This window comes from Rhinolophus sinicus, linkage group LG06 (genome assembly GCF_036562045.2).
Source record: "Rhinolophus sinicus isolate RSC01 linkage group LG06, ASM3656204v1, whole genome shotgun sequence".
Classification (NCBI taxonomy): Eukaryota; Metazoa; Chordata; class Mammalia; order Chiroptera; family Rhinolophidae; genus Rhinolophus; species Rhinolophus sinicus.
This window is the reverse complement of record NC_133756.1, coordinates 145,878,480-145,900,396: the sequence shown is the minus strand read 5'-3', so window position 1 is coordinate 145,900,396 and position 21,917 is coordinate 145,878,480. Positions and strand designations below refer to the sequence as shown.

Here is a 21,917-nt window from a genome sequence, read left to right as displayed (position 1 = left end):
GGTGAGACCAACTCATACCCAGCTCCGTGTAGGCTCCTCACTGTCTAACTCAGTCAGCCTGCCTTAGACTCCCGGCCATGTGCCTGGGTAAAGCATGGTCATGTGACCCTATTTGGGCCAATGAGAGGTTGTGAATCCCAGGTCTTCAGCAGGAGACATTGGAAGAGATTCCCTCCCATCTTCCTGTGTACAGTGTAGGATGAGGGCTACAACTGCTTTAGTAATTTTGCTCCCATGACAGGGGCCTGGGGAACTACGAGGGGATGGAGGTGTACCATTCATAAAAGCAAAGGATGAAGTAAACAGGAATGAAGGCAGAATGAAGATATGGAGAAAATCCCAGTCCTTAGTGATGTCATTTGAGCTGCTGGAAAAAGCCTCACCTAAGGCCAACATTTGCTCTAGACTTTTCAATTATGAGAGTCAAAACCTTCCTTTTGTCATTGAGGCCTCCAAGTTCAGTTTTCAGTCACTTGCAAACAAGATTTCTATCTGATAAAATGATTCTTCCAATACGACCTACACAGAACCTTCAAAAGAAAGGAGGAATTTAGGCTGGACTAGTTCTACGTTCTTGACCTGGGATATATACTCTTCACAGTGCTTGCTTCTAGTTCTAAATTTCCTTTATTCCCTTTATTTCATACAGTACATATTCGAGAGTTAATAACCCATTTTATTTCCCATCAAGAGAGAAAAAAATGTGGTGGGTATTAAGTGCCTCTATTATTAAAAAAAAAAAATCATTGGTATGTGATTTGGACTATGAGGGATTTTCTAGTGAAAACTAAGGGAAAGTTAAGGAAACTAGCTCTCCTGGGACCCAACTCCCATGCACACCTTCCTTTGTTATATTTAAATCTCTGACATTTGCAACCAAATATAAACCTTCTTTTTCGCTTTTTCTACCCATCTCCCTTCCCTTCCACCTATCCTCTGACCCACCTCCTCCTAATTCATGCTCACTTTCCCAGATATCCAGAACTCTTCCGTGGCTACACTCCCTGCCACTATACCACTTAAATCACTCACCCCTGAAATCCTGTCCTCATGCAGGCTTATGCACTCCAAAAAGTCCAGCCTCAGTGTACATACTGATTCATAGCTGACAGCAGCTCCACACATCCATTATCCATCCTTTTCAGGAGAGTTGAAAATGAACCCAAACAAACACCAATTGGCCGAGTTTCATGGATTCATCAAATCTCAGGATCAGAAGGAAATTAGTTAGCTAATTCAATGATCTAATTAGTGTGTATTGATCAGCCATGTGAAGTGTTAGCAGCAGTGTGACATAAATAGTATCAAATAATTTACTAAATCATTGAACTTAAAAAAGTAAAACAAGGATTGATAGATAGAACTATATGAAAATCAGGGGCTTCTGTTTATCAGAAAATATCTGTAATAGCTAAAGTTCTCATATCCACCCTATATAAAGAACTTCTACAAATCAACCAGAGCACTTGGTACTTGAACAGGCACCTCACAGAAGAGAATATTCAAATAGCTAATAAGCGTATGAAGAAGTGCACAAACTCATTACTCCCCTGGAAGATGCCAGTGAAAACCACCAGAAACCAGAATGATAAAAAACTGGAACTCTCATAACACAGCTCATGAGAATACAAATAGGTATAACCATTTTGGAAAGACACTTAGTGTCTACTAAACAGTTTAGTATCTACTAAAGCCAAACCTGCAAAACCTATGAATCAACCATTTCATTCCTGGGTATATCACGCACGGAACTAATCAAATAACTCTGACTACAGACCCAGCTTATGGGCAGTTACATTCTAAAGTCTGTAAGAGAGGTAAAAAATGCCCCCAAAAGGCAAAATTACTCTTGAACTTTTCTTAAATTGCCCATAACATCCACATTTACCATTTAATATGTGCTGAACAGTTTATATAACAAAATTCATTTAGTCCTCACAACTCTATGAGATGGATTCTATCATCCCAATTTTACAGATGGGCTCAGAGCAGTAGGAAAACTTGCCCAAGGTCACACAGCTACACTGGGAGAGCCCTAGGGTTCAAATCTGATCCCAGTCAGTCCACACATGCTTACCCATGTTCTATTGCCTTTCCAGCTCGTTGCCTTCATGAAGATTGGCAAACCCTGTAAAGGAGCAGAAGAGAAAAGGGGGTTTGAAGCTTCTCTGTGCCCAAACTTCCTTTGCCCCTATTTCATCCATCAACCCAGATGCTAGCCTGCTTCAGACAAGTGTTGCTTTGGGTTCTCCTCTCTCCAGTTTCCCCATTCAGAGCCTTAGCCTAGACTGAGTCTGCAAACTACAGCCCAAGGGCCAAATCCAGCTCATCACATTTTTAAAATAAAGTTTTATTGGAATATAACTAGACCCATTAGTCTATGTATAGTCTATGTTTGCTTTTGCTCTACAGTGGCAGAGTTGACTAGCTTCAACACAGACCTTTTGGTCCTCAGTACCTAAAATATTTACTATCTTGCTTTTCACAGAAAAATTTTGTCCACTCCTGGCCTAGCCTGATAAACTTCCCCTGCAATCAAATCCGTTGAAGGATCAGGAGGAGGTTGATTTCATCAGGTCCTGGTCCTAAACAAAAAGTCTCCTTGTTATCTAGACCCCATCCCAAAAGAGAAACATCTGGATGCTTTCTCCTCCTAACACACCCATCCCTTTCCTCTGGCAGCTAATCCTGGAAGGACTTGTTTGGGGCAAGGTAACTACAGTCATCTGTGTGAACTGCATTTATGCCTAATCACTCCACAGCACGACACTGATTTTTCATACCCTTTACAACATCACATCACATTTGTTGCAAGCCCTGTTTGATCCCAACACTAAACTCGGCTCATGCATATTCCATCTTCATAACTACTTGCTCGTGGAATATGGCCAATTGCTCACAATTTACACAAAATCAAAGAGAAGACTGGTCAGAAGCGCTGGGCTATTAGTTCATACCCCAAATTAATTCTTAATGTGTAACTGATGAGAGGAAACTACTAACAAAGCTAATAGCCTAAAAAGAAATTAAGATGTCCTAAACTAAATATCAAGAGAGAATCATTAGTACGTTTACAAATTGTGTAGTAATTTAAATTTTCTAAAGCCAAAGCTATCAGCTTACATGAAATAATTTCTGTCTTGACGAAAGTCTTTAGTAAAATAGCATTGAGGTTTCCTAAATACATGTGAACTTTACAAATTTGAATTTTATACCAGTAAACGAGGCAAACATACTTTCCTCTCCTAATAGGTCCAAGTCAAAGCATAAGCATTTAATAAAAATAGCTATAGTTTTCTAAACTTTTAAATTGGACTTGGCTCTGTTTTTTACATGCATTACCTCATTTAATCTCTCCAACAGCCATATAAACAAGTACTATTATGCTCCCCATTTTACAATGGAGGAAACTAATGAGAAAAGTGATTAAGTAGCTTGCAAAAGTTCTCATCACCATGTAGATTGACCTAACAGTTCACTTCTTTGTGCCCTGTAGTGCCTTATACACAACTTATAGAAACTTGCCAACGCCCATTTTCTACTGAGAGAAATCCCGTTTAGGTTTTGTGAGAGGTTAGGCTATTATTTATTCAAAATCATAGACACTATTCCTATCAAACACCAGGCACTGCTCTGTTTTGTAGGCATGACATCACTTGGTCTTCACAACAACCCCACCAGCCCTATCATTATCTTCGCTTTTCAGACGAGTAATCCTGGACTCAGAGAAGTTGAGTAACTTGCCCACCTGTCACAGAGTTACTAAATAAAAGAGCGGTAGGTACTCAGTAGAGGAATGGGCAACTGCAAATTTCTTTGATGCCCTTCAGGGAAGCCCCCTCTTGATACATCAAATGAATCAAGTTGGAGATGTCGGCCTATGATGCGTTTGATTGGGTAAGTTTGTGCGCTGGTGCTGGGGCAGAGCCGAATGGCTCTGCTTACTCAAAAGAGTAAGGAATTTCAAGTCCCCAAGGGGCAGAGAGGAGAACAACATTGGAGGCTGGTATGGGGCAAAGGACACCGAAGGAAATCCTTAAAGCCCAGCCAAACAGGGACTTTGGAGGGAAGAAATCCTAAGGGAGATATTAAAAGTTGTTTGCGGTCGTGTCCGACGCATGTAAGCACTGCAATATACACCCCTGCATCTCTCCCTCAACCCTCACCAGAATATTGTCAGTAAAGCCATCTTGCTCACTGATGTGTGAGGAGTTCTTTTAGGGTAACTCAGTGAGGTACCAAGACGTGGATTGTTGCAGGGCAAAAACAGGGACTGTTTGTGTGGACACAGGAGCCCACGCCCATGGGGCCAGCTGCCATCCATCCAAGTTACATAAATCATTTACAGGGAGCTTTTTCAGTTCCTTCTTGCCAACCACATGATTCAACCGAATTAAGTACTCTTTAGTACCAGGTACTAAACAGAAAAAAAAAGGCTCACTACAGGGTATTTGAGACTAAACTCCTATTCACTCCTATGAAACAGGCACTTTGCCCATATTAACTCATTCACCTTTCACAACAGCCCTATAAAGTAGGTGCTATTATGATCATTTTATGGAAGAGAAACTGAGGCATGGAAAAGTTAAGCAATTGGATCACACAGTTGCTAGCAAGAAGCATAGCTGGGACTTCAACTCAGGCAGTCTAGCTTCAGAGCCCAGGATCGGAAGCACGACAGGCACCCCTCGTTTTATTGTGCTTGGCTTCATTGTGCTTCACACATGTTGTGTGTTTACACATTGAAGACCCTCCACCACCAAGAAATTACGACTCGCTTTACTGCATTACTCACTTTACTGGAATACTCGCTGTATTGCGGTGGTCTGGAACCAAACCCGCAATATCTCTGAGGTCTGCCTGCACATTAAACCACCCACTGTACGTTGCCTGGAACAGAGTGCACTGAGAAAAATTCAGTTATAATGGTAACTGTAGGACCGTCTAACCGCCAGTCTCCAGTTCCTGAGTTGACAGTGTCCATACTCTCGCTCCTACTCTTCCTCTTGGTAGATTTAATTGGCTTTGCAGGTAAGGTAGTGGTGCGTGGCTGCCACTAGGCTCCTATTTTGAGGTGCGTGGCTTTTTCATACAGGAAAAGACACTGGCGATGAGATAGGACGTGAGCCAGATGTCTGGTCCCCAGGCCCTTGCCTGCTCTGAGCACAGCCTTCTCTGTCTGATTGCATCTAAAGGGCAGGCTTGTCTGTCATTGGCTCACCTGCTGCCTCAAAAAGAGACAGCATTTGGCAACACAACAAAGCAAAGCTTGTCTCTGACCAAAACATGGGGACGAGGAAAAAACTATCTTTGATGTATGAAGCATTTCTAAAAACTGAAACACACTTAACTCTTTGAACCTTGGGCATTGATGTGGCTTAAAACTTCTTTCGCGAAGGGGGTGAAAAACATAACACTATTAAGAGTTGGAAATCCCCAATAACATGGCTAACACCTGCTTTGCTTTTTCTTGCCCCAACCAAATTTAATCATCCCAAACGGAACTCCAACTACATTTCTCACCCAGGGTGCAGTCGGGGTCCATGGCTTCTTTCCATGAGACAGAGAGAAGACGGAGAACTAACTACCTGGTGTAGTTGGGTGCGAGGGGGAGCATTCTCCTAGCAGAGGACCATTAACTTTAGAGTCATTTTCACAATAACATTAAGCCATTTACTTTGCAATTATGCCGGGAATAAACATCGACAGGGTGTTCTGTGAGCACAGCTGCACGCCAACATCTGGCGTTACCGCTGGAATCCTAGAGGACACATCTGCCAGCAGAGCAGCTCCTCCGGAGCCCCACGCCGGGCCCTCAGAAATTGGAATGGAAAGGCAGCGGCGGCATCAGCCAGCAAAGTCAGAAAGATGCAGGTTGCCGAGACCAGGTGACAAATTGTAGACTCTGCTCTGTCTTAAGTACACAGTTAGGGTCTGTGCTGTTGGCCACATAAATGTTAGGTTGATGCAAAAGTAATTGTGGTTTAAAAGGTTAAAAACAATTGCAAAAACCACAGTTACTTTTTCAGCAACCTAATAAATGACTAACCTGGTAAAAAGAAACACCAAAAGCTACTGAGCCTCTATAGTGGGCCAGGTGATATCTGGGGCACCCTGTGTGTGATGCTTCATGCTAATGAGGTGGGTACTAGTCTTATTCCTGTTTTTCCTGTGAAGAAACTAAAGCACGGAAGGGATGAATTAGATACTCAAGCCCACATATCTAGTTAATGGCCGAACCAGGACTCGAACATTGGTTTATTCTGACACTGGATCCCATGCTTTTCATCTTCACCCGATACTGCCTCCCAAGTGGGTAACAATACAGAGCTGTGTCAGCAGATTACGCAGCACTCCAGCTGCCTCAGACCTTAGCAGCCATATTTCCACGCACCTGCTCCATGACACCCAGTGAACTGAGATGTAGGGAACGCACCAATGGCAGAACCAGCAGATGGAGATGGTCCTCTCCACCTTCAGGCAGAGTATACACCTCCACCTTCTAGTCTTCACTTGTATTTTCTCGTATTTTCCTATCTGTCCTTTTCTTTGCCCAAAGTCATGATGAGGGACAGCTAGATGACTTACTATGAGAGGAAAACAACCAGTTTAACCCATCTCCTCTTTGTCTTCCCCACTCCGAGTCATTCTCTAGATCTCTCTATATATAGGCAATACATTTACATGCTTTCCCCAAAACGGTATTCAGTGCAAAGTCTCCTGCCCACCCTGTTTCCATCCCCAAGCTCTACGTATTAGTCTTTTCTTGTTATTCCTTCCAAATTTCCTTTATGCATATGGAAGACACCACAAAATGATGTTACCACCCCTCTTCCCATTCCTGCTCATTTTCTTGGAGTTCTCTCCACGTGAGTATTCTGAGAGCAGTTTCATTCTTCTTTAAAGCTGCACAGTAGTCCATTTATAATAGATGTACTATATTCACTTAACCTTCCCCTTGTGAACAAACATTCAGATGGTCTCCAACCTTTTGCTATTTATAACTCAATACTTTTCCCCTTGTGTCTATATCTCAATAGGTTAGAACTCAGTGGGGAGGGAGATTGATGGGCATCCCCAAATCCCAACACCACCCACCACTACCGTCTATCAGAGCAAAGAAGAAAAACTTGCTTAGCACAGCCCCACTGCACCAATAGCTCACTGTGCCAGGAGAACTGCCATGTTCATCTGTTCCCAAAGATTCCACGTCTCTTCAGTCCATTAAAAAAAAAAAAAGTGATATCTTAAGCGAGGTAATCTGTACATAGAGCATTTTTTAAACTGTAATTTCAGGGAGCTCATTAGATGACCTATAATTTAACTCAGCCTCGTGTACCAACTCAAGAGAAGGCTAGGCAAGCAGGCCTCTGCCTCTGGCTGGGCCATCAGGGTCCAAGCAGCAAGGCCTCTCCACTAGGACATGTGCTTCCCCAGCACTCCTGCATTCAAGTCAGGGATGCATGCCTGCAGTTGTGAAGACGTCACATCGATGTTAGACTGGTCACCACGACATGGTATATGCCGGGGGTGCCAAAAAAATATGACTTGTATTGACACATATGACACATGACACGTGACTTGTATTCATCTTTTGTTATCGGTATATATTATTGTAATTTTATTACAGTTTTTTCCTTTCATAAGATGTGTATGCATTTTTTGGGGGGGCACCCTCTGTCTTTCTTCTCTTATCTCTGTAAGGTTTTTGCTAAAAACAGCTATGCCAAGCAGCCACCCCTTTGGATAGGACCAGCACTAAAATATGCGAATTAAGACATGTTGATGCCCTTTGACTTCTCTGAACTCAGTCACTGCATTCTCAAGCTATTTCCTCCCTCCTTTCACCCTGTAGTTGATGCGGTGGCTGCCCTGCCCACATTCTCTTGGGTGGCACCATTTCAGGCACGCTGAGCTGGCTTTCAATGACCTGCCTCTGCATTTCTTTGCCTCATGCTTTCTCTGGCTACCAGTGTCCACTCTGCACAAGGCAGGCTGGAAGGGCCCAGTAGCTAATACCACCACCATGCCACCTCAGCAACCTTCAACCAATGGCTGACCAAAGTCAGTATAAATAAATAACCCTGCTCCCTAGCCACTCAGCTGAGAAAACGCTCCGGACTGCGTTCTATGTTGTTTTCAGTGTTTCCATCAGGAGTAAGCCCATTGTGGTAATTGGCTTGATAATGTGCCATTTACTGGCCTTCGTTTGCCGACCTCACTTCCTCTAGAAGTACAATTGGTAAACTGTAGCTGGATATGCCCGTTTTATTCTTATAATCACTGCCAACTTGCAGGTGAAGAAGGGGAGGTTCAGAGAGATTAAACGACTTATCCAAAGTCACAGACATGAGCTGAACTGTGGTACAAAAGCAAACTATGTCCAGTGCCCTTTCCACTACATTCTATAATGTTTGGGCACTGATGATGAAACTGTGTGTAGCAATTTCTTGGCTATGAAGCTTATTTTGGTGAAAATGGGTCAGAGAAGAGTTTATAGAAATTTCTTGGAATTTTGGGCCGTTCTAAGAAACTCACCAAAACATCTCCCGTTCATTCCCCCCTTGAGCTGTACTCGACACTTGCTGTCACAGGGGCTGCTTTGATGGGACATGTCCTCACAGCCTGTCCTATATGTCCACCACACCATCTGTACCCATTGCGCAACACTCAACACTACCACCTGTAGCTGTCAGCTATTGCAACAGCGCTGCTGCAAAATCAAAAACCTGTGACTTACCAAACTAAGCATTTCTTTGTCTTGCTCACAGGTCTGCATGTTGGCTAGAGAGACTCTACTTCAGTTTGAGTTGGTCTCTGTTCCATGTGACTAATTCTGGGGCCCAGAGACAAGGGGAGGTGGCTATCCAAGTTTTGCTCTTCTCAGGAGCACAAGGGAAGCCAAACAGTGCAAGCATTATTTAAAGGCTCTGCTAGCGTCAAATCCACTCACATTCCATTGATCTAAGCAAGTCAAAGGGCAAGACTACAGTCAGTCAGGGGAGCAAGAAGTATACTATGTCCCAAGGTGGAGGCGAGGTGAGTGAAGACTTGCTGAATAATACTCCATATCTATCCCATCAGCTAAAAATGTGATTCCCAGAATGGAAGGACAAGCCCATCTTTCCAAAGTCCTCTAAAGCTGAAAAAGATCCTGTCCTATTAATCAAACCAGTCCTGTAAGCTGCCAAAAGGACCTTTCCTGAAAGACTCCAGGGAATGTGACATGGCAGTCTCCCAGATGAAAGGTCCCCAAGATGAAAATCATCTCGTTGAGACTGGGATATTTAAAAATTCAACCACTTCACTCCTAATGATCTACCCTAAATCAAGCTTTCAAGCCCTCCCTCATAGAGGATGGGACCTGCAGACAGAGAGCAGGGACAGATGTGGGTTTATTAAGTTCCCTCCTAAATAATCAACTCTTGCAATGGAAGGAAAGTCTTGGCCAAGATGCGGAACAGTGCAGGAACTAGTAACTCCTGAGTTTGACAGCATATTAGGTATGATCAAAAGATACAGTGAATGTTTAAGTAAAAAAAATTATTGCAGTAAAAAACACATTGCCATTAATCCTCCTCAAAATACTCCCCCTCTCTTCAAACACACTTAGCCTGCTGTTCTTGCCACTTTCTGAAGCAGTTCTGGAAGTCCTGTTTCATGAGTGTCTTTACTTTATCCTCCATCATGACAATGTTCTCTGTCACACATCGTTTCTGGTATACAGCAATTTCTGTCAAATAAAAATATTACGGTGTGTCCTCATCCACCTTATTCACTGGATCTGGCACTGTACAACTTCTAGTTCTTCCCCAAAGTCAAAATGACCATGAAAGGAAAACATTTTGAATCGATTCAGGACATCGAGGCAGCCAAGACAGCACAACTAAAGACACTCCCAAAAGAGGACTTCCAGAGCTGCTTCAGAAAGTGGCAAGAACTATGGGATAAGTGTGTTAAAAGCAAGGGGGAGTATTTGAGGTGGAGTAACGGCAATGTATCTTTTACTGTAATAATTTTTTTTATTTAAACATTCACTGTATTTTTTTATCACATCTCATATGTTTAATTTTGTCCTCGTGCTGACTACTATTGGTTCCTCCACCCAAATTCTCAGTATCCATTTCCCCTTCTGCCTTCTGAATAGAATTTTAATTTTGCTCAGGGAACTCCCCTCCTTGGGGAATGACCCACTTCCAATACAAATCCCAGGGACAGTCCTAATTGGCCTAGCAGTAACTCCATTCCCTTTGCCAGTGATTGGTTTGGGAATAGCTAAGTGACAGAACGGGCCAATGAGATAAATCGTGTGCCTGTGGGAAAAGCTGGCTGGAAAGAGTGGGAAGGGGCTTCTGGACGAAGTTTCTTCACTCAGAGGAGAAAGCTCTAGGAAGAAACTGACCCTCTCTTCTTTCTCTGAACGTTGCTATGTCTAGATGTCCCTGCTAGAGCCCTATTTATTCCTGAAGATGAAAACAATTGGAAGATGGCAGAGCAGAGAAGTGGAAAAAAGACCGAGTGTCCTGAGGACAACATTGAATGGCTGAATCAACCTCCCCTGGCACTTGTCCTAGCTATGTCCTTACTTGTAAATGAGATAATAAAATATCCTAGTTCATGAGTCGATGCACAGCTAAAGTCATTTAAACAATACCTACCTCAGCCACTTACCAGCAACGTGTCTCTGGGCAAATCACTTTATATCTCTAACTCCGGTTTTGTACCAGTGCCTACGTCATGGAATTGCTATGAGGATTAAATGACAATGTATATGAAACATTTGAAAACCTACCGTGTCTGGTGCCTGGTATGCAGGGAAATGACTCACAGCTATTAGTTTTTTTTATAGGGCTTTTTGCTGTCCTCTATCAAGAAAATGCAAGCCTGGGCTAAACAACTGCAATTATGTACTTCCCTAAGTTCACAGTTGTCACCCTCTGGCTGTTTCTTCCAGAGAGTTGCAATCAAACCTCCACAATGGGAAGGCCCTGTGTCTTTTTAGGGTGGGTTTATAAGTAGAAGGTCTCTTACCCTAACCACTGAAGCCAGAGAAGAGTAAACAAGGATATTTTCACTCTCTGCTTCAAAATATATAATTATTGCATGTTCTGTTTCATAAAACATGAAAAAAGGCAGATAAGCAATATGGGAAAAAGCAAAGAAAATTCACACATGATCCCATTGCCCAAAAGAACCACTGTGAACATTGACTGGTATGTGTTCTCCCAGACTTTTTGGTGGAAGTTTCTTTGAAAAGAAGGCAAGGGAAAAACAGGCATCCTTCTACAACTACTGAGGGTGAACTGGTGAAGACATTTTTTGGAAGGCAACTCTGCAGAGTCTTTGAAAAATTTTTAAAATATATACCAACCCTTTAGCTTAAATGTTTGCTTCTAGGCATCCGTTCTCTAGAAACAAGAGCAGTAGGTTCTTAGGTAGAACTTACAGAATGCCAGGTACTATTCTACGCATTATCATCCCATCTCAGTTTATCCCCACAACCCATGGGAGGCACTATTAATTTTTTAACAACATCTCTATTGAGATACAATTCACATACCATACCATTCATCCATTTAAAGTACACAATTCAATGGTTTTTAGTATATTCAGAGTTGTGTGACCATTATTACCACAATCCATTTTAGAACATTTCATCACCCCCAAAAGAAGCCCTGTACCCATTAACAGTCGCTCAACATGACCTCAACCCCTCAAACCCCTGGAAATCACCGATCTGCTTTGTCTATGGATTTGCCTACTCTGCACATTTCATTCGAATGGAGCCATGGAATGTGTGGCTTTTGTAACTGGCGGTCCTTTCGGTTAGCATAATGTTTTCAAGATTTATTCAGGTTGTAGCATAGATTGCTACTTCATGTATTTTTAAAGCTGAATTATAGTCCATTGTATAGATATACCGCACTTTTGTTGACCCGTTCATCATTTGATGGACATTTGGGTTTTTCTAGTTTGGGCTATTATGAATAATGCTGCTATGAATATTTGTGTACAAGTTTTGCGTAGTTATGGTTTCACTTATCATGAATAGATACATCAAAGCAGAATTGTTGGGTCATGTAGTAATTCGATGTTTAACCTTCTGAGGAGCTGTCAAACATCCTTTCAAAGTGGCGCCACCATTTCAAAGTGGCTCCCACCATTCGTGTACAGAATTCCAATTTCTTCACATCCTTGCCAACCATTATTTGTTATTTTCTGCCTTTTTTATTATAGCCATCCTACTGGATGTGAAGTGATGTCTCTTTGTGATTAGTTTGCATTCCCTTGATGGATAGAGGGAGGCACTATTCTTATCTTCATTTTATACATGAAGAAACCGTGGCATAGAGAAAGTAATTAAATGAGCCATGGTTACTGAGTAACTGTACAGACTCTTGTGTATACAACAATATATGCAAACAAAAGTTTGCTGCAGCACCACTTGCAGAGAAAAAAATCGGACAACCTGTACATCTATCTGTAGGGATTTATCCCTACAGAGGATATTGTACAGACATAGAAGAATGAGGAAGGTCCATTTATGCTGATGTGAAATGAGTTCCAAGACACACTGTTAGTCGAAAAAGTAAGTCACAGAATTACGTGTATAACATGAACCTGTAGGTATAGATATGGATATGTATGTAGATATATAGGTAGATAGAGCTAGAGATAGAAATAGAGATGAATTACAAGGCTTCACACCAAATTCCTCACAATGATCCCTAGAAAGTAAGTTCCAGGAGAACAGGGATTTTTTTCATTTTGTTCATTGCTGTATGACCAACACCTAGAGCAGGATATAGTAGAACAGAGTAGCAGCTAAATACACATTTGCTGTTAAATAAACAATTCCTTTGGAGAGCGGAATGGAAGGCAGGACTATGTGTAATACAGAATAGCTGTGTTTTACTCGGAGAGCCATGCTCTCTATGCATGAATTCATCTAGTTGCTGTATCATGTTTCACACACACACACACTAACCTGGAATTGGGGCCTTTGCAAGAGAAAAGCAGAGGCCTCAGAGGACTGGGGTTGGAACTGAGCAGTGGCCTCAGTGGCTTCCCAGGACATGCAAGGACCCCCAGGGCAGCAGTGGCTCTCACATCAAGTGAGTACAACCCCTTCATAGCCAAGCCCCTTTTCTGGGGTTGATGACCTGACGGGGAGACAGCCCACTCCTGCAGGGTACCCCACCATGATTGATAAGCTACTTTTCCAGTTAACAGGAATCGAATGTCAAGATGCCAGCAGTGAATCTTGTTTTCATGCCTGAGAAGATCTTAAAAATCAATAAGCATTAGAAGGACAGAGCCAAGTATTTTTCTTTCTACCATTTTTCAATATTTGTTTAATTTGTTGTCCCCACTGAGCCCTCTAAAGAGGCCCAAGGATCAAGGTGACACAGCATAAGTGTTCACGTCACATCACTCAAGACTAATGGCTGGGTGCGTTGGGAGACAATTAGAAAAGGGACCAGGGCTGTGGCTCAACAGGGACAGTACACTTAGGGTACAGGAATGACCTACAGATGACAACAGCTGCAGATCACAAAATTTGAACCATGAAACTAGCCAGGTGCACCACAAATACTGGTTAGCAGAGGTCAGGATAAGAGAAATGCAAGTTGGGTGTACAGCAGGCTGCCACTCACAGATGAAGGCGATGCTAGGGGTCTACGAATACCCTCTCCATGTTTATGACTCAGACATTGCCACATTCTCTATGTCCCATTGCTCACGCCCAGATGGGGCCAGTTCTCAGTGGGGTATGGCTCAGGCATCATCTTTGACTCGCCCTGCACACGGCTGTTCAATCACCGAGTCCTGTTGATTTCACTCCAAAATAACTCTATTCTATCCATGTTATCCATCTCCACGTGCTCAGGCTTGAGCCACTGCTTCCTGAGCAGACTTTCTGCCTCGAGTTCTGCTTTCCTCCCATTCCTCTCCACAGACAGCAAACTGGATTTGAGAGGCAGGGTTGCCTACGGTTAAGAGCATGAGTGCAGGAGCCAGGCAGCCTGGGTCCCATGTTGGCTCCTCCACGTTCCTCCAGATTTGCAACCTTGAGCAGGTTGCTTCAGTCTTCGGTGCCTGAGTTTGCCTCATGTCTCTAACAGAGATTCTGATTTGTAGGTACCTGGAAAAACTACAGTGAGGATTCAGTGAATTAAAATAGAGGAAGCGCTTAGAGCAGTGGCGGCCAGACCCGACCAGCTCAATACTCATCAGCTACATCTTTCTGACATGCAATCCCCCTGCTTACACTAGTGACAGGACAAAGTCCAAACTCTCCCCCCAATCTCACAGCCGTGTGGGACCTGCTCACCTTTCCTTTCTCACCTATTGGTAAGTCCCCTGCTTTACATTCTACACTCACTTTAAATGTCTTCCTGTTCCTCCAGCAAAACAGGCTAGTAGGGCTTCACACAGGCCACTCCCTCTGCCTGGGGCCTTCTCCCCAACGTTCTCTTCATCCCCCTGCCTGTCAACCGCTCATCTCTCAGCACTTAGATGATATTTTCTTTGGGAAGCATCTCTCCCTCATCCAATTCCAATTAGGGGCCCCTTCTTTGTGTTCCCCCTGCACCTTTAAGTCCCATCAATGCACTGGCTACTTCGTATTTTTAAGTGTTTTTATTAGGAAAGATTTCACACAGAAAAGCCCAAAGGCGAAAGAATACTAAAATAGTACAAAGAGCACTCATCTATTCCCAGCCATTGATAATGTTTCACCAGATTTGCTTTCTCATTCTCTCGGCATTTATTAATTTTGTTTCTGAGTAAATTATAGACGTCATGACCTTTCACCCCCCAAAATTTCAACTTGCACCTCCGAAAAAAGAAAAAATGCTGAGGGGTATTCTCTCACCTAAAACACAATATCATAATCACACCTTTAAAAAATGAATCATTCTCTAATGTCACTAAATACTTGGTCCATATCCAAACTTCCCCAGCCCTTCCCTAATTCTTGTAGAGTCCTTCTGCTACATTGCATTTGAATTGCTTCTTTACTGATCTGTTTTCCTCCATCAGCCTGTAAGCTCTGAGAGGAATGGAATGTGTCCCCTTCACTTCCCTCTTCCCAGCACTTAGCTCCTGGCAGGCCCTCAGTACAGATTTGTTGAGAGAAAGAACAACGCTCCTGCCCCAATCCCTCCTCCTAAGAAGCACTCTCAGCCTCCTCCAGTCTCAGCCCAGCTGGCCCCCTACACACACACACACACACACACACACACACACACACACACACACTTACATACACACAACACTTACACTAACACAGACATACACACACCACACATACACACACAACACACTCTTACACACACAACACTCACACTTACACACACAACACTCACACGTACACACAAACACACACAACACACACACTTACACACACATACACACACAACACACACACTTACACACCACGCATACACTCGCACACTTACACACACGCACGCACGCGCACACACACACACACACACACATCTTGGTAGTATCACTTCAGTGTCCCAAGTTAGAAACCAGTGGGGCATTCTAGACGCTTACCCCTGTTGACCCCACACAGTTCCCACATTGGCCTAACCCCTCCCCATGTCAATTCTTGAGGCCAGGGTTTCAGTTTGGCCCTTCATCCTCCCTCACCCAGCTCCCTGAGTCTTGACACCTCCAGTGTGTCCCTGTGTGGCCTCAGAGCTCAATGTGTAAAAGACAAATCCACTTGGTTCGCTTTTCTCCTTGACGGCCTCTGTGTCCCCCCTCCTACCCCAGCCTGGGCCCAGCCTCCCTATCCAGCCTCAGGTCCTAAGCTGGCAGCTCCCCACCGCCTTTCTTCTCCCTGTCCTGACTCTGACTTCCCCAACCCCCTGGATCTCTGGCCATTCAAACCACCTGCAGGTCTCCAAGCACATTATGCTTTTTCATGCCTTTTTCATGCCAGTTCCTCCACCTCAAATGCCCTCCTTCCGGCACCTCACCTTCCTCTGAGAACCTGGAGAGAAGCTCAGATGTCACTTTTCCCACTCCCGCTTGGCAGAGTGCCCACAAAGGCCTTGGGCAAAATAGGTGTTCATTAAATACTTTCTAAGTGGATGAACAGAAATACCATCCTCTCCTTCCTCCCTGGTCCAAGTCAGCTGTAGCTCCAGCCCATCTCAATCCTTTCCTTGGGCCCGTGATGCCACCCCAGCCTAACCCAGTACTGCCACCAGATGGACCCCGGGCACAGCCTCAGCACGCTGCCTTCAAATGGCTGCCAGGCCCGTTGGTTGTCCTCCCTTTCCCAGGAAATTGTGCAAGAATGGGCAACAGCAGGCCTGGACTTTTTCTATGCAAAGACAATAATTAAAAATCTAAACAAAATTTTCTCAGAAATAATTACCTTTATATTTTGAATTCATCTTTAGGTAAAACACCTCGTAGGAAATAGAAGCTGAGACAATGGTCCCTTTTGCCTCGAATAGGGTTTTCCAAATACAGTAAGTCTTTTTTATGCACTTCTACAAAAAAAGATGCTCCTAGGTCATTATTCCACTAAGTTATACAAGGGGAGGGGCTGGGGTTTCAGGCAGAGCTCCCATTGGTGCACGGAGCTCCTCACACTGTACCTGAGAAGGTTTCTGACATCAGCCTGGCACCAGCCCCTGTGTTACAACTGCAGCACAGGTCAGAATGTAACCGCTTTCCCTTTTTAATATTCTGATCAGAAGGAAATTTTTACCAGCACAGAACAAAATCCAGCAGGCTAAAGCTCTCATAACCCTGGTGGTGAAGGCCTAGAAGAGTGACAGTGAAGTGAATGAAAGTCAGAATCTCGACTGCCATTCCCCCTGCTAGTTGAACAATCTATCTTGAGTGATTCCTTAAGCTTTCTGCGCTCCAGAGTCTTCTCCTTTGGCTGTACGTGGGTATTATCTTTCTCACAGGAGTCTCCATGAAAACTAAATGAGATGCTGCATGCACAGCAGGACGGAAAAACGTTTTTAGTCTCAGGTTGTGCTGAAGCCACAAGACATTAGATGCCACATTCCAAACGGAGTGTGACACCATCGTGAGAACTTAAGAAAGAAAATGGTTTCCCCTTTATTGGATCACTTCCAATCCACAAGGGAGGGTTGGATGAGGAAGACAGTGGGGGAGGAGAGGAGGAGTTTTGCAGTGACCACTAGACGCTCTGCAAGTTCCAACTTCCCGCTCCTTACTCCCCAAGAGTGAGCTCAAAGGTTCTGTATCCCGGGAGCTTGGCCATCACCGAGGGCTGATGTCTGAATCATGCCTGAGAAACCCACAATACGGGGTGGCCAGCTGGAGCGAGGGGGAGTGGTGCCGCTGGATTTGCCAGGGTAGTGGAGGATTTTCCACAAGCCAGAGGTGTGCAACAGGCAAACTTGTGGATCCTTTGGAGTGGGAATTCTTCCACAGAAAGACTCTGACTGCACAGCTATGGCTGATGTGTGGCCCCTGCCTCTCCCCACCAACTTTGAATGTTGAAGCCTTAACACCCAGCACCTCAGGATGCGACTGTGATTGGAGATAAGGCTTTAAAGAGGTGATATGTTCAAACTAGGCCCTTAAGATGGGCTCTAGTTCAGTGTCCTTAGAAGAAGAGGGGATTTGGACCCACAGAAAGACACCAGCCGAGCCCACACAGAGCAAAAGACCATATGCGAACACAGGAAGAAGGCGTCACCTGTAAGCCAAGGCAGGGCTTTGGAAGAAACCAACCCTGCCTGCGTCCTGAGCTCGAACTTTTAGCTTCCAGAACTGTGAGAAAATACATGTGTGTTGTTTAAGGCACCTAGTTGGTGATATTTGTTATAGAGCCCTAGCAAACTAATATAGCACCGTTCAGATGTCGGGGGACTGAGGAAAGAGTCTTAAGCAACCACCTTCAAGGGACTGGCAGTTCAGAAATCCCCAAAGATGAGGAAAGAAGGTAGTCACTGAAGAATCCTCACAATTGTGCCAAGAGGTAAAGAATCAGGTTTAAATACCCACCAGGCATAGCCAGTGAGATGCCAGCTTACGACAGTATCTACCAAGTAAGAACTTCTGCTCCCTTTCTTTCTCTGCTCTCTCTCCTCCCCTCCTCTCCCAGACAAGGGTCCAAATCCTCAGTGAGCCAGATGGAAGCATAAAGTGGGAAGTGAGAGACTCACTGCAGACTGCCTTTCCCAGCTCCAGGCCCCAGTTGGAGGAGGAAGAGGAGTCTCCACTTGAAACGAAGTTTGAAGGTCTGGGTTATTCCACAGACCTGGAAATATCAGTTGCTAAACTGAGACAGTATTGGAATGAGAAACACAGCCCGAAGAGTCATGGACCAGCCTTAATTTTCATCCCTGGGCAATGAAAGAGTGTGGTTCCATTGACAAAATTTAGGGGCAGTGATAGGTAAAAATAAAGTTGAACCTTATGAGTCCTGTTTATTTAACATACGTCCTCCTACATATGTGGCAACTTAGCCCAGTCTCTGTCCAAATAAATGATGGCATTCCTTGAGCAATTATTATCATTCCAAACTCCTTCCCTGTCACCATCGAGCAATTCCATCTTCTTCGAGCAAGACAAAAGCTAACGACAACAGACAAACCATTTAAGAGCAGCTGCATTCCTCAAGCTGCAACCCATGGTACAGATGTTCTCCGAAGCCAGAGACAAAACACCACCCTCCATCTCTAGTGAGCCAGACAAGGAGACTAACTGAAACCAGCCACGGGGCTGGGAGGGCTTTAGATTCACATAAAGCCTGAGAGCCCTGAGCTCAAATTCTGGCCCTCACTTGACAGTTGTGTGACCCTGAGCAAGTTTCTTAACTTCTCTGTACTTCAAATTCCTCATCTACAAAATGGAGATAATAAAAGCACCCATCCGATATGGTTACTATGTGAGATAAATGAGGAAATAGGTGGAAACACTTAGAATATTGCCTGGCAGAGGACTCAATACTCATAATTATCATTATATATCACAGCCTCTCAAAGTGAAACTTTGTGATGAACTTGGTTTCTTGTAAAGAACCTTACACAAGGAGCATGGTGATGAAAAGCACAGATTCTTAAACCAGGCTGCCTGGGTTTGAATCAAGCAAGAATGGGAAGCACGTTGTATAGTAAGATACAATATAGTAAGATACATAAGTAATATGTATACAGATACAGTACATACAGGAAGAGCTTAATAATAGCAGCTATTATTAATGAAACAATCATCTCAATAAACTCACATGGGGCCTGAGGTTTCTGGTCACCAAAGGACATCAGAGGCATTGAATAGGGGTCAGACAGGCAGCGTGACCTCGGTTGCTTTTGTTTGTTCATTTGTTTAGCAGAAGGCAGTGGCTCTCAAGCACACAGAATGTCCTAAACCCAGAAACCCATTCTCCTGGGGCGGGACCCTCAGCCATTGCCTCCAGCGCCCCCTCCCTGCCAACAGCTATCAGCCTCTCTCCTGTTACCTGATTTGGTTCCTTCTTCCAGGGCAGGTCCCACCTCGCAGGGGAGAGGTGAAGCCCCTCGACCTTCCAGCCTCCTGACAAGGTGACGCTTCAATAGCCCCAGCTCTCTTTGGGCCTGGCTCTCCACTCAGTTCCCACTGATCCTTTTCCTAAGGACTGGCGGAAAAGATGACAAGCTGATATCCCTTCCCCCACCCCACGCAGGAAATAATTGTTTCGCCGATTCCAGAACTGACAAAACAAGTGTAACATTGGAGAAAGCAGAGGAAGGTGCCATTCAAGGCCATTGTTACAGCCTCCTCTCTGTGTATGAAGGGGAACAATGGGGCCCTGTGTGTGTGAGAACAATGCCGTGTGTTATCAGCCACTCCTGGGGACGGGAGGATGAGAAACGAGGCCACCATGCCCTCCTGGGTCTGAAGCGCTCTGGAGTGCGGGAGTCATAGCCACCAGGCCGGTCAGAGCTGGGCGAGGAACTGGACGCCCAGCCCATGGTGTTCTGCAATGGGAGCGGGGGACACCTCCTCAGGGGTGTCCTCTCCCTCTCCCCTTCTCCAATCAGCTTTCAGAGACTCATTGAGAGTTAGAACTGAAGAGAATCACAGGTATCATTTCTCCAAACACGTATATCATCTACTCCAACTCTTGGTTTTAATGAGGGGGCACCTGGCTGGGACCAACCCCCAGCCATGCAGCATATTAGCAGCCGTTGGAAAGGCCAGACGAACTATTACATAGTAGCATCCATTGAAACTGCATCATGGACCAGACACTATATTATGTATGAACAAACTCACACAATGACTTCATTTGCTCCTGCCTTCGAATCCTGGCTCTGCCACTAATTACCCATGGACTGTGAGCAAGTTTTTTCTGTGACCATTCGTTTTCCCACCTGTAAATGGGGATTATTTGGGTTATTGTGAGTGTAAATGAGTTAAAACATGCAAAACTCTTAGAACAGTACTTGGCCCATAAAAATCACTCAAGAAGCATGAGTGACCAATGAGATGTCCACATTACCCCGACAATTTGCTTAGACTCATGAGGAGATGGTGTGGAGAGGGCTGGAAACCCAGAACCCCAAATCCCCAAATTCAGCCTTGCTGCCCACTTTGGTGTAAGTTTACCCCATTAGGTCCCTGAGGGAAGTGGCACTAACAAATACTCACAGGGAAAAGGCAGGTGACAAATGTATGGAGAGGGTCAACTGTGGCACAACAGAGACTTGTGAGGACATGGGGAATCTGAGAGCTGATGGCAGTCTTCAGGGGTCAGCCAGGACTCAGTTCCAGCCACCTGCTGCAATGTGGAAAGATAGGAACAGCATGGCTAGGCCAGCTAATTTGTAAAAAAAAAAAAACAAAAAAACCCAGAAATTTGGATTTTTATGTCCCAATTTTTAAACATTGTGTTAACTCAAACATTGTTGGTACAGAGTTAACCCCAAATCATGCAGCTTGTGATGCCTGATCTGGACACAGGTGACATTTCCAAGCCAGTGTATGTCCCCAATTTGCCTGCAGTCTACCATGAGCAGATCAGGTCACTTCAAAGCCACTCCTTGGCTTAGAGAAGGTAGCATAAGACGAGAAACACAGAGCAGCCCCTCATCCCTGGATGGTTCCTCATCTTAGTCCATGAATGGGGGTGAGGAAAAGGGAAACCAGGGAAATGAAGGGGACGCTCCCCGAAGGACCACAGGACCCATGGCCTAATCCGCCTCCTTCAGACATTCCTCTGATAAAGAAGGTAACCAGGACTTCAGTGCCCATAATCCTTAATGAACCTAAGTGACAAAATGTGCTTGCTATGCAAACGCCACTCCAAACCAAGATTGCTCAGAATGAGACACCACTTCACACCCGCTGTGATGGCTATAATCAAAAAGACATAATAATAAGTGTTGGTGAGGATATGGAGAAATTAGAACCCTCGTACAATGCTGATGGGAACATAAAATGGTGTGACCACTTTGGGAAACATTCTGGCAGTTCCTCAAAATGTTAAACACAGAGTTACTGTATGACCCAACAATTTAACTCCTGGGTATATACCGCAATAGAAATGAAAACATAAATTTACACCAAAACTTGTTCAAAAGTGTTCACAGTAGCATTCATTATTCATGAGAGCCAGATATCCAGCCTATCAACAGATGAATGGATAAACAAAATGTGGTATAACCAAATAAAGGCAATTATTTATCAATCAAGAGGAATGAAGTACTGATGCATGCTACAATGTGGACAGACCTTGGAAATACTAGGTTAAGTGGGATAAACCAATAAAAAAACCACATACCACATTATTCCATTTACATGAAATGTCCAGAATGGACTAATCTACACAGACAAGAAGTAGGTTAGTGGTGGCCTAGGGCTGAAGTGTGATGAAGAGAGTTGGGGAGATGCCAGCTAAAGGGTGTGGTGTTTCTTTTGGGGCTAGT

The 21,917-nt window shown here is 44.2% G+C and overlaps 1 protein-coding gene across 7 annotated transcripts in view; it reads right to left on the bottom strand.

Annotated features, from left to right (window-relative positions):
• Positions 1–19,647, bottom strand: part of PRR5L (proline rich 5 like) — a 127,665-nt gene extending 108,018 nt beyond the window's left edge. For 3 of the 7 annotated variants that reach the window (XM_074336219.1, XM_074336218.1, XM_019738571.2), the window contains exon 1: positions 19,469–19,647. The gene's annotated coding sequence lies outside the window, so the exon portion shown is untranslated. Of the gene's footprint in view, positions 1–2,077; positions 2,129–7,165; positions 7,184–19,237; positions 19,261–19,468 lie in introns of those variants that run through there. The other 4 variants (XM_019738574.2, XM_019738570.2, XM_074336216.1 and 1 more) reach the window with 3 other exon arrangements.
• Positions 19,648–21,917: the final 2,270 nt, after the last annotated feature.